The sequence below is a fragment of the Sus scrofa genome, chromosome 13 (assembly GCF_054392235.1).
Source record: "Sus scrofa isolate SSC_HxYL_T2T_F1_AM1 chromosome 13, Sscrofa_HxYL_maternal_Yorkshire_Landrace_v2.0, whole genome shotgun sequence".
NCBI lineage: Eukaryota > Metazoa > Chordata > Mammalia > Artiodactyla > Suidae > Sus > Sus scrofa.
The window spans coordinates 183,954,453-183,967,493 of record NC_139395.1 but is presented as its reverse complement, the minus strand read 5'-3'; the positions used below and the strand labels follow the sequence as shown (position 1 = coordinate 183,967,493).

The window sequence follows — 13,041 nt, the reverse complement described above, 5'->3', positions numbered from 1 at the left end:
AAATCAACTATACTTTAATAGAAAAAAATTTTAAAAACCAAGACAAAACCAACTGTGCCTCTCATCCCCATTCCCACCTCCCCAAAAAAAAGAAGGAAAGAAAAAAACTTGCCTCAATATTCCTACATTCTGAGTTCCCGTCGTGGCTCAGAATTCCCATCGTGGCTCAGAGGTTAACAAACGCGACTAATATCCATGAGGCACAGGTTCAATCCCTGACCTCACTCAGTGGGTTAAGGATCCAGTGTTGCTGCAAGCTGTGGTGTAGGTTGCACACATAGCTTGGATCCCACATTGCTGTGGCTGTGGTACAGGCTGGCACCTACAGCTCCAGTTCAACCCTTAGCCTAGGAACCTCCATATGCCATGGGTGTGGGCCTAAAAAAAAAAGACAAAAAGACAAAAAAAAATATTACTACATCCTCTAGTTACTGACTTATCTACCTCTTCCTTTTGTGGTCAAATGTCTTGAAAGAATACCTTGTATTTACTTTTACAAATATCCTAAATTTCTATTTACTCTTTGTCAATGGTATATGGAATAATATACACCTGACTTTTGCCTTATAAAAGGCTATGGAAAGCTAAATGTCCTTGGGAAAGTTATATAACTTTTCTAAGTCTATAAAATTTTAATATCTACTGCGAAAATTTGGTAGGGGAGTTACATGTTACAATTTTACATAATACTGCACAGTGCCTGGCACTAAGTGCTCCATAAATATTATCTACCTTTTTTTTTTCTTATTCTTTTGTAGTCTTACTATTTCTACTACTGTTCTTCACCTCACTATAATCCACTTCTGCTCATGACCTCATCCCCAAGTATCCTATAGAACTGCTCTTGCTAGACTCACAGATGAACTCCTAATTGTCAGATCCAATGGACTGTTTTAAAAGCTTAATCCTGTCTGAATATTAATGTTTGATACTGTTAGATGCTCTTGTCACTTGAAACAATTTCCTTACTTGATGGTTACAATATCTGTCTCTCTTAGGTCTTCTCTCTGCTATTCCTTCATGGGCTCCTTTATTGACTTGTCCTTAGTGAGTTCTTAAATGTGGAGTCTCATCATAGTTCCATCCTTGATTCCATTTTCTTCATGTTCTTGCATATTCCTTAAGAGAGTTCACTTCAACAAGGCTAATGACTCTTGCTCTACATCTTCCCCGAGCTTTGGATTATATTTCCTCTTGTATACTGGAGGGCTTCCCACAGATGTCTCATAAATGTAGCAATCATGATATCTAGAGTGGAACTCATGTGCATTCCCCTTAAATAATCCTCCTCCTGCAAACTTTAATTGTATCTCCCAGTCTTCAAGTCTAATTTTGGTCCTATCAAATATTCAATTGAAACACTCAATTCATTTTTTTTTAATCTAGTGCCTTTGCACTCAAGTTTATCTGCCACAAAGTTGCCTTGTCAAAAATAAAAAATTAGCACATCATGAATATACTTAATATTACAGAACTGTACACCAAAAATGGTTAAAATGGAAAATTTTATGTCATGTATATTTTTACCACAATAAAAAGAAATTCAAAAATCAAACACAAAAATGCAGAGAAAAATTAAGTGATCCCCATTACAACACTGTCCTCATCACTGCAAACAAGGTACTTCAAAATCTGGCTCCAATTTACCCTCCTCATTTCCTCTAATATTGACATTTCTGTCACTCTGATTTTCACTCTATTTGTTGAACATTCTAGGACACTTTATCACTTTGCATATATTGTTTCTTTGCAGATATTGTTCTCTCTGCTCAAAATGTTTCTTTGTTTAATAAACACTTATTCATGATTTAATCCCTAATCTTTCTTCTATTAAGTTTTCTTAGAATCTCCTGGGTAGAGCCAGTGACTTCTTCATAGTTATCCAATATTAGTGCTTTTATATCTACCATAAAAAGTACATTAGTACAGTGCTTACCACCTTATAATTTACTTCTGCCTTTGCCTTCAACTAGACTATGAATATATTAATCCCAAGACTATAGCTCATTAGCCTTTTTCTCCCTAGTTTTTAGTAGAATTCCTAGAAAAAAAAATTGCTTTTTTTTTTTTTTCAAATATATGAGTGAGAATATATAGGGAAAAAAGTGACATATAATAACACTGTAAAAATTCCCAGATTGGTACTTTAAGATTCCATCATTTCTCAGAAGTACTGTTGTTTATGTGCAATTGAGAAGGAAAAAAAAAAAAAAAAACCTGCCAATTAAACTATAACATGCTTTCCTTAAATTTACATACTTTTTATTTCATACTTTATTTTTTCCTTTTTTGGGCCATACCTGTGGCATATGGAAATTCCCAGGCTAGGGGTTGAATCAGTGCTGTAACTGCAGGCCTTTGCCACAGCACCACTGGATCCATGACGCATCTGCAAGCTATACCACAGCTTGTGGCAACATGGAATCCTTAACCTAACACTGAGTTAGGCCAGAGATTGAACCCGCATCCACATGGATACTAGTTGGGTTCATAACCCACTGAGCTCAATGGGAACTCCATTATTTTACACTTTTTGAAAGAGCTTTTAGACTTATTTAGACATAAAAAATTTTAATATAATTTTATGCATATGTTTAAAGAAAAATATCAGCAGACTATATCATTTTGGGAAGGATACCTAATTTTCTAAGTCCCAATTTCAATAGGTATGGAATTCCTAAAGTAAATTCCTGTTTACTTTCAGAGCCTACTTTTTTAAATCTCTTTTTGACTCATTCATCAATGGGCAAGTTTTCATGTTAATTATCATCTTCTGTCCTAGCAAATGTGTTTTTGATGCACAGTTATTTCTTATAATCTTCACTATTTTCTTTAAGATTTTCATCTAGACTATTGACTCCTATTTGGCAGTTTTTGATTTCTGAAACATTTCATTAATTTTACTAGTAGACGTTAATAGTTTTCTTTCAGCAATAAGTCTTCATGCCCTTCTTTAAATGGCCCTTCACTGGTTGACTGAAAATCACAAGGTTGCAGTTGTATACCCATACTGGCAGCAGTAATGACTAAGTCATTATAGTTTTTGCTAAGTTTATTTTTAAACAAGTCCAATGCATGTCCACTAGCTAAAATCAAGAAGTAAAATATTGGTACTCATTAGGAAAGATTCCTAGGTATCTCTTCCAGGAAACATATATCTGGTCTAATAGCTCAGTCATTTTCCAACCATCTCTGTGTGTGCATATATCCATGTATGTGCATGCAAATATAGAGTAACATTTCTGAGGAGATATTTTCCAGAAATATTTTGAGGTTAAAATTGAACATGGAGAAACTATTTGGTCATTGGCAATTATGCACAGCTTCGTGGTGATAGACTGCCTTTCTTCATTCATGCTCATGATCTTCATCTTCGTAGTGCTTTGGTATTGACAGTCTAATTTTAGGGGGTATGTCAAAGAGCTAAAGGATTCATCAGCTTATCCTATTTGACTAAATTTATATTCAGTTTTCTTCAACTGAATCACTTGTTGCTGGAAGTGCAAATGCTACTATTCAATTAGCTGAAATTTCTGGCAAATGGATGTCAAACAATTTTAAAATAATTCTGTGTTACAACTTCATTGGTCAAATCAATTTCTCATTGATTTGAAAGTTCATTCATCTATTCTGAGGTATATGGGGATTTCTCTTTCCTTCAGTTACATTGCCTGGTGTGTGATTGCCAATCTTTTTACAAACATCTCAGTTATATATATATATCTTATATTCCTGGATCTCATTAAAGCATTTGATTGTTCTTTGCAAGAAATTAGAGAATTGTATTCATTCCTACTCTGATGAATATTTCCTTCATTAATATCAAATTCATGTCCCACTACTCTGTTGCCATGCCTTTCTAAGTATAAAATAACTTATTGTTTCCTTGCTGAATCACAGAGTAATCATTTTGATGACATTTTCAGCAATGCACATAACTCAATTTAAGTGACAATATGAATAGCTGTGATAGAGTTCCCATATGTGCCAGAAATACCAATTTCATTAGGACTTAGCTAGCACTGATTTTAAGTTTCCATAAATTGTTAGAATGTTAAAAAAATATATATGCCTTAAAAAAAATATATTGTTGATTCCTAAGGAATTTAACATAGTGACCCTCCCAAAACTTCTCTATTTTCTCCCCACTCACAATTCCACCTATTTACTTCTTTTTCCAAAGAGGACTTTACTTCCCACATCACTTAGAAAATCAAGATATTATAAACAAGATACTTATGTGCTCACTTGTCCACTTTTCCATAGAGGACATCCAACCTCTTTTCTTTCCCCCCCCCTTAAATCTCAGAAGCAAAGATACTCCTTTTCCTTTCTAAAGATAAGCTTTCCTTTGTGCTTTGCCTGGAAAATCTATGACACAGATAAACATCACAGATGATTGTGATATAGGTAGTCTTTAGCCCAGTTTGATAAACAATGGTGCCACCATCTTTCATCTCTGTCTCTACTAGAAGCTCTCATGTTGCTATAAATACACTCACGGGGGAAGAGATTTTCCTATTCCTTCTCTGCACTTCCTTCCTTTAAAGTCATCAATATTAGCAGAGAGCTGTTTACCGTTTAGATATTTCACTCAAAAGAATTCAGATGCTCAAAACCATTTCAAACTCAGGACAGGATGAAACCCCAAAACAATATTAGTTACCTTGAGAGCAAAGTACACTGTTGACCTTGGTCCTCTGAGGGTGAGGAGAATGAAAAGGATTAAAAAAGGTAAAAGTTATTAATGATTTTTTGTAAAGTAAGTGTATTTGTTAATGCCCATTCAAAGCTGATAGGGCACAGACTACAAATAATCCTATACAAAACAGGAAGGTATTTCTCACATTTTTCCATAAGCATGCTCAGGCCCACTAATTAAAAGAGTTTTCCTGGACCTACACACACACATCCCATCAGATGTCCTGAGGTTATATTTTAAGTATCTTGAACACAAGCTACCTCCTTTTATTTAACTCTCAAAATTTTGAGGTGTATTCATTACTCGATGATTCCACTTTTTTTTTTCCACCATCATTTGTTCTTTATCTCAAAATATTCTGACCTTCTACCCTACACTACATTTCTGAAGGTCACTAGTGACAATCACAAAATCGAATGGCCTTTTTCTCTGCCCTATACTTTTCATCTACTGTACATGACTTTCACAGTTTTGACTACCTATCATTGAAATTCTCTTTCCTTCTGACTTTCCTAGAACTAAACCAGGGCTCCTCAACTTATTTGTGTCATTTACTTCATTTTTCTTTAATGGAGCTCAAATTTACAAAAGTAAGAATCTGAGAGATTGGTTGGAAAAAAAAAAAAAAGTATGTTGAGGCAAAATCTTCACAGAAAGTCATACAAAGAAAGGAATTGGAGACATACAACTTCTAACTCCACATTCCAAAACTCTGATTTTCTTCAGTGGAGGGGGAAGAGTTAAGACTTTAAAGTTGTTTATCAGGCAGCAGAGATAGGAAATGTTCTTTCGAGAATGAAAAAAGGTGAGCATGTTATCTTTCTACCATATACCAAAGAATGCTAACTTGCTTTTAATAACTTTTAATAATAACACATGTAGTAACATGCTTTTAGAAGTCAACACCAGGGGTGAGTCTTTGGTGCACAATGATTTTTTCTATACCTAGGAATATCCCACTAAAAAGCTAAAACGGGTGCTTAAAATGGGCCATAGGTACACTATAACATTTCTATTCTGAGTGTATGTGAATGTCTGGCCTAATTTGGGAATATAGATTTGGTAATCTTGGAATTCGGAATTTAAAAATGAGAAACACAAAGGCTTGCTGGGCATTTTGCCTGTGTCATGTTAACAAATGCCAATATCTGGAGTAAAAAGGCATTTCTTCAAATCCTAACAGTTGCTATACTCCTTGTTCTGCAACTAAGGTATACTGTTCAATCTTTCAATTAAAGGTGTAATTCAATATTAAATATTGCATAGACTTACAGTGAGAATATACCATTAGCTGATCCCTCATGTAAGAGATAACAAAACACTGCAGGATTGGTCTGTGTTTTTCTCTTTTTGTTGTCCCTCACAGAATTTGGAATAAAGTCCCAGAGTCCAAATCATATGTATTTTGTAGATAAAATTGAGCTGTATAAAAATGTTGGTAAGTAAACATTGTTAGAATATGTTGTTGTCAGGTTAAATGTGCTTCTCAGAGTTTTATTAGAAAGTTCAGCCCAGGAGATTCCATAATGGCGCAGCAGAAACAAATCCGACTGGAAACCAAGGGGTTGCGGGTTCAATCCCTGGCCTCGCTCAGCGGGTTAAGGATCCTGTGTTGCCCTGAGCTGTGGTGTAGGTCGCAACGCAGCTCAGATCTGGCATCTGGCATTGCTGTGGCTGCTGTGTAGGCCAGCAGCTGTAGCTCTGATTAGATCCCTAGCCTGGGTATGTCCACATGCCACGGGTGTGGCCCTGAAAAGACAGAAAAAAAGAAAGAAAGAAAGAAAGAAAGAAAGAAAGAAAGAAAGAAAGAAAGAAAGAAAGAAAGAAAGAAAGAAAGAAAGAAAGAAAGACAGACAGACAGAAAGAAAGTTAGTTCAACCCACTTACTTTCTATCTCTTAACCATTTGTTTTCCTTATCATCTGGGCTCTAAGAATGGTTGTATGTTCAGAGTTACTTTCTGTTCTTTACAACACACCTGTGAGTTAGCAAAATATGATTATTCACACTGTACAGATGGTGGGACTAAGGTATAATGCCATCTAAAACCTGAATAGCAGAGTTGGAACCAGAATTTATGATTCCCCAAACCTCCTATAGAGTAGGATTTCCTGTGATATCCTTGCTCTCTCTTTAATGTTCGTGAACAAAAGGCTGCACATAATTGCAATCTTTAATCAAAATGCCAACTAGTTTTTCAGAATAGGTTTGGCTCTCTCTCACTAGAATCAAGAATATGTTATTTATTAAGATATAAATACTGGGTATTAGTAGTACCCGGAGATAAGTTTTAGCTGATTTTGGAAAACATTATCTTCTGTGTTAGGCATTAGTTTAGTTCCTTCCTCATTTGCTTTCTTGTTTAGGGCAGGTTTATTAAAACAAGCCGTAATCTCTGGTGGGGAAAATGTATTGTTGGAAATAGCATGAAGCTATGCATTTAACCCAATATGCCACATTTGGAAACCTTTCAGCTTAGTCACCCAGGGTAAATGATATTTTATGCCAATAAATACATGAAAATTTAGACTGAACTTATTTTACTACTGGTAAAGGAAAGGAGGACATAGGGAGAAATATACTTTTGAATGATACATGATTGTTCTTATTTATAAAGTATCTATACATCAATAATAATAAAAAGTGTTGTTTCCCTCCAAAAACTAAGTATAGGAAGAAAAGATATTGACTTAATGTATGAATTTTTCCCATTCCTTTTCTGGGACCAATTTTGGAGTCACTAAATTAACTGAACATAGAGAATATTATTAGACTTTATTTTCAATAATACAGAAATAAAAATATATCTTTGCTCTATTTATCACCTATATAATATCCAAATGAAGATTCTTAAAGGATTTTCAAAGTTTAGTTTACCATCCATGTGGCTCAGACTTTTTTTTGTCGGTTAATGAAGCGCAGGGGCCTAACCTAATTCATATGATTCCCATCTGTCATCGCTGCAACAGTGATGAAGCTCAAAATGAAATTCCATTCTTCATTTAATTCCTGTAGCTTGATATTAGTCAGGTAATCAAGCACAACTCCTGGGGTCTTGTGTTTTCAGATGAGGACACTAGGTCAAGTGACTGGCCCTGGGTCACACAGCAAGACATCATAAGAGCAAGGAAAAGATCCAGCAACCTTGAACTTTCTCAGATGTTATCATGACCAGTGAACCATACTACCTTCTCAGGTAATTGCCTTCTCTGATATCAAGTGGGTCACATTTTATTACCTCTTTTTTTCTTTTTCAACAGAATCCCATTTTTTTTTCTTTCTTCTTTCTCTTCTTTTAAACAGGCATTAAGAAATGCTATTCTCTGCTTAGTGTTTCTGGTAATTATCTTCAAGGAAACCAGAATACAAATTTAAAGTACTCATTAACATGCTGATTAGAAATTTCTCACAAAGACTCAAAAGGCTGGAAGAGACCCCCAGAGATCATCTGATCCAGCCCCTGACTTCAGGCATGTTTCACCTAAACTGTTTCCAGCAGATGGAAAACTGTATTTATGACCCCAAGGAGAGAGTCCCCAACCTCCCTTGGTAACACCACCCTGTGCTTAGTTCTGCTTTATTATCTAATGGGTTATATGCAAAATGTAGAAAGAGAAACTGCCCCCTCTTGTAATGTCAGATATTATTAAGATGACTAAGATTAACCACAATTTATATTGGTATTCATATAACCTCTCTGACCAATATTTCTGACTTGATTTTGGAAAAGTCTTCCTTACCATTAGGCATTTTCTTGATATAAAACTTATTGCAATTTATTTTTCAATTTTAAACAATATTCTGGAAGATACCAAATCTTCAGAATTTTAATTGAGGTGAAATGTCTGCATTTTTTAAAAAAGGCCATTTCCTTTTGCAGAGCAGAATGTGTCCCTCAGAAAGGCTGATATTTTTTTCTCTCAATCTCTATTTCACCACCCTAACGTGAATAAATTTAGACTGGGTGTGAAGGGGCTATAACACTTAAGAACTGCTTCAAATGGCTTAAAAATTGAATGATGAGCTTGTACATGTGTACATCCCTACCTGGTCATGGGAATTGCTTTCTTCACTTTCTAGGTCCTTTAGCAGTTTGTGGATAGGGCTTCAAAAAAAAACCCCATCTCCACAATCCCAATCTCATTTCCGCATCATTCCTTTCAGGGTCTGAAACCGACAGATGAATGCATTAAGAAGATAATGATACATATATACAATGGAATATTATTCAGCCATAAAAGAGAATGAAATAATGCCATTTGCAGCAACCTGGATGGACACAGAGATTATCACACTGAGTGAAGTAAGCCAGATAGAAAAAAACAAAAACAAACATATGATATCACTTATATGTAGAATCTAAAATAAAATGATAAAAATGAAATTATATACAAAACAGGAATAGATTTACAGACATAGAAATCAAACTTAATGGTTACCAAAGAGTAAAGAGGGCTGAGGGATAAATTAGGAGGTTAGGATTAACATATATACACTACCACACACAAAGTAGACAACCAACAAGACCTACTGTGTAACATAGGGAACTGTACTTATTATTTTGTAATAACCTATAAAATATATATATATGTATGTATATACACATATTTGTATAACTAAATCACTTTGCTCTACACCTGAAACTAATACAACATGGTAAATGAACTATACTTCATTTTATTAAAAAAAAAATTTTTAAACGCACAGATCGGAATTCCCGTCGCAGCACAGTGGTCAACAAATCCGACTAGGAGCCATGAGGTTGCAGGTTCTATCCCTGGCCTTGCTCAGTGGGTTAAGGATCCAGCATTGCCGTGAGCTGTGGTGTAGGTTGCAAACGTGGCTCAGATCCCGGGTTGCTGTGGCTCTGGCGTAGGCCAGCAGCTACAGCTCCGATTAGACCCCTAGCCTGGGATCCTCCATATGCCGCGGGAAGTGGCCCTAGAAAAGGCAAAAAGACAAAAATAAATTAAATAAATAAATAAATGAATAAATAAAAGGCATATATCTATAGAATAGGACAAGTATTGACTTGAGTCCTGGGTCATTGAGGCTTTTTGTTGTAGAACTTCCACTGACCAACAGTGAGCTTCAGCAATTCTTTGTTATGGACTCTGCTATCTATATGCAAAAAAAAGAGCTTGTAATAGATGACCTATAAGGTACAGTTCACCTCTAAAATTCTAGCATAAGTGAATGAACAAATGAAGAAATACACGACAATAAATTATTGAGGATTTTGATCTAGTTCTATATAGTTTGCCTTTCTTACAATAAAATTCAGTGGTATTATGCAAATGCATATTTTTGAAATATATTTATATTATAAGCTAAATACTGAGTGAATATTGACTGATATAACAAATGTTCACTGAAAGCTTATTTGCCAGACATGTGGGGGATAAAAGAAAAAGGCAGTCCATCATTTAAACATCTAAATATGTTGATTGTCAACACTATGAATGCAGCTTGAGCCCCAAATTAAACACCAATTTTAAAAAATTTGATTCAATACAAATGCACTTTATCCATAAGGCAGAATTTGGAACAAAGTATTAAGCCAAGTCTGTTTCAATGAAAACTTCCATGTCAGGATTCATCCAAATGTCTTTTACTCCCTTTCCTAGAAATCTGCTAGAGCTGATGTGAGAAAGCATTAAGAATACTCCCGCTGGAATTCCCACTGAGGCTCAGCAGGTTAAGAACCTGGCATAGTATCCATGAGAATGCAGGTACAATCCCTGGCCTTGCTCAGTGGGTTGCCACAAGCTGTGGTATAGGTTGCAGATGCAGCTCGGAGCCGGTATGGCTGTGGCTGTGGTGTAGGCAGGCAGCTGCAGCTCTGATTCAACACCTAGCTTGGGAACTTCCATATGCTGCAAGTGCGGCCCTAAAAAGGAAAAAGAAAGAAAAAAAGAACACTCCTGACAAATGAAAGTTAGCTAAGTTAACATTTTGAACAAATCTAACCATGATGCACAACAGCAGAAAAGAGTAGTCTATCATATCAGTGAGGTCGACAGCACTGTTTAGAACCAAATGAGAGGAATTAGATAGCATTGAGGAAATGATCTACAACTGGAATAGCCCAAAGAATGTTGATGCAGGACTGATGATTCATACTTTTTATAAAAACTTAGTCTCACCTCTGGTAGGTGGAATGCTATCCCTAAAGATGTTCACATCCTAATGCCTGGAACCTATGAATATGTTATGTTACACGGCAAAGGAATTTACAGATAGAATTCAGGTAGCTAATCAGCTGACTTGAAAATAAGGAGATTATCCTGGAATATCTGAGTGGGCCCAATGTAACAACAACTTACTACACGTGGAAGGAGGTTGGAACAGTCAGAGAGACAGATTTGAAGATGCTGCCTTGCAGGCTTTGACGATGGAAGAAGCAATGAGCCAAAGAATTCAGGCAGCCACTAGTAGAAACACATTCCTGATGAAACCCTGATTTTAGTCCATTAAGACCCAATTTCAGACTCCTGACTTCCGTAACTGAAAAATAATTCATTTGAGTTGTTTTCAGTCATTAAGTCTGTGGTAAGTAACTGCAGTAATAGGAAACTCATACAACATCCTTCTGGTAGTAAAACCAAGGGTAGACATCCAAGAGAAAAGTTGGGAGTAATCTACTTCTGAACAGCTTCTTGTATAGATCAATATCCTGTTCCAACTAATCTAAAAATTGTAGTTGAGACTTTCCACATCTCCAAAGGCAGTAGCTGTTGTCATAAACACTGTTTTAACCAATTAAGTCTGTTACCATGTGACAAATCAGTTTGTTATTCTTAACTACCAAGTTAACCCTCTTAGTACAAGTTGCTCTGCTTGTGGGATTGGCTGTCATCTTGTAAAATAGATTATTCTTAACTTGGCAGAAAACATATCTTAATACCTTTTTTTTTTTTCTTTTTAGGGCCTCACCTGTGGCATATAGAAGTTCCCAGGCTAGGGGTCAAATCAGCTGCAGCTCCCAGCCTATGCCACAGCCATAGCCACGCTGAATCCCAGCCACATCTGCCACCTACACTGCAGCTTGTGGTATTATCGGATCCTTAGCCCACTGAGTGAGGCCAGGGATCAAACTCTCATCCTCAAGGACACTATGTCAGATTCCTAACCCACTGAGCCACAATGGGCACTCCCTTCTTTATACCTATTTATTCCATACACAGAATAAATCACCATCAAATATGATGTTTGATTGTGTTATCCTAAGGACCTTGTAAAAACTTAGTCTCAGGTAGAGAGAGTAATCCCACAACTGGGTCTACATACATATTAACAACATTTCAACAAACTGAATGCCCAGGCCCAGGTCCTTTTTTTATGACTGATTAACTTAAAAATTTTATAATAAAAAATAACATTGTGTTTAATTTTTTAATTACATGTTTTGAAAACACTAGTTTGTAAACTGAATTTTAATTCTTGCAAATAAAGCAGAAATAAGGAGAGGAGATAAGCAATTCTCATATTAAACTGTGAAAATGTAATAATACCGCATTCCTCCAGAGTCTGAACATTACATAATTCAGATATTACTTATCACTGCTATTGTGTTTATCAGTAAGTTCAGGTTAATGATTCCTAAATTTCTTTGCATCAATAATATTGAAAATAATTTTCACAACTGTTTTTTTTGTCTACTCTTAGGCACCTTTGAGCTTCTGAGTCACGTCCTTGCATGTAAGAGAAACATATTTAAGAGGAAAACTTTATAAAAACAATGAAGATATATTTCTAAACACAATATATTAATTATAGCCCAACTATCTGAAAGATTACCAAATTTCAAATTTACAGTCATAAATTAATTTTGTTAATGCTCCAATGGCCATATATTATGACTTATCATTTAATTCTTGATGTACCTCTAATAATATTAACAGACTTTTAACTTCTTTAGAACAAAATCCATGTCTAGTTCATTTTTAGATCCCTCATAGTTACTAACTAGCACTAAATATTTCATACCATAGGTGCTCTTTAAGTGTTTGTTACATGACTGAATAAAGCAATGACAAGAAGGCCACTTAAATGTAGCTTGAAATAAGTATTGCTATCAAAGGCCAGATTATTTGTATAGAAAATGTAATGCCATTATTTTAGTAAATTATTCATACTTACTAATTTACCAAGATCCAGAACCTCTCTTAATTTCTATTCATTTGAAAAAGAAAGTGAGATAGCTATTAAGGTTTATTTTATTGGAGAACCAAATCCATTACCCCTATGTTGAAGTTCATTTCTATTTTGTATGGTAGTAGTTCTATACTCTAGAGTCCTTATTGGATTGAAGAGCAAATATATACATATGCTGTGTTG

The 13,041-nt window shown here is 35.4% G+C and overlaps 1 long non-coding RNA gene across 33 annotated transcripts in view; it reads right to left on the bottom strand.

Moving 5' to 3' along the window:
• LOC146397799 (uncharacterized) overlaps positions 1 to 13,041 on the bottom strand; it is an 85,726-nt gene that overhangs the window by 65,487 nt on the left and 7,198 nt on the right. For 12 of the 33 annotated variants that reach the window (XR_014823667.1, XR_014823672.1, XR_014823674.1 and 9 more), the window contains one exon: positions 8,749 to 8,868. The exons of 16 other annotated variants lie outside the window; for them this stretch is intronic. This is a non-coding gene — a long non-coding RNA (uncharacterized LOC146397799). Of the gene's footprint in view, positions 1 to 4,666; positions 4,701 to 7,938; positions 8,049 to 8,748; positions 8,869 to 13,041 lie in introns of those variants that run through there. 5 more of the 33 variants (XR_014823676.1, XR_014823671.1, XR_014823681.1 and 2 more) reach the window with 2 other exon arrangements.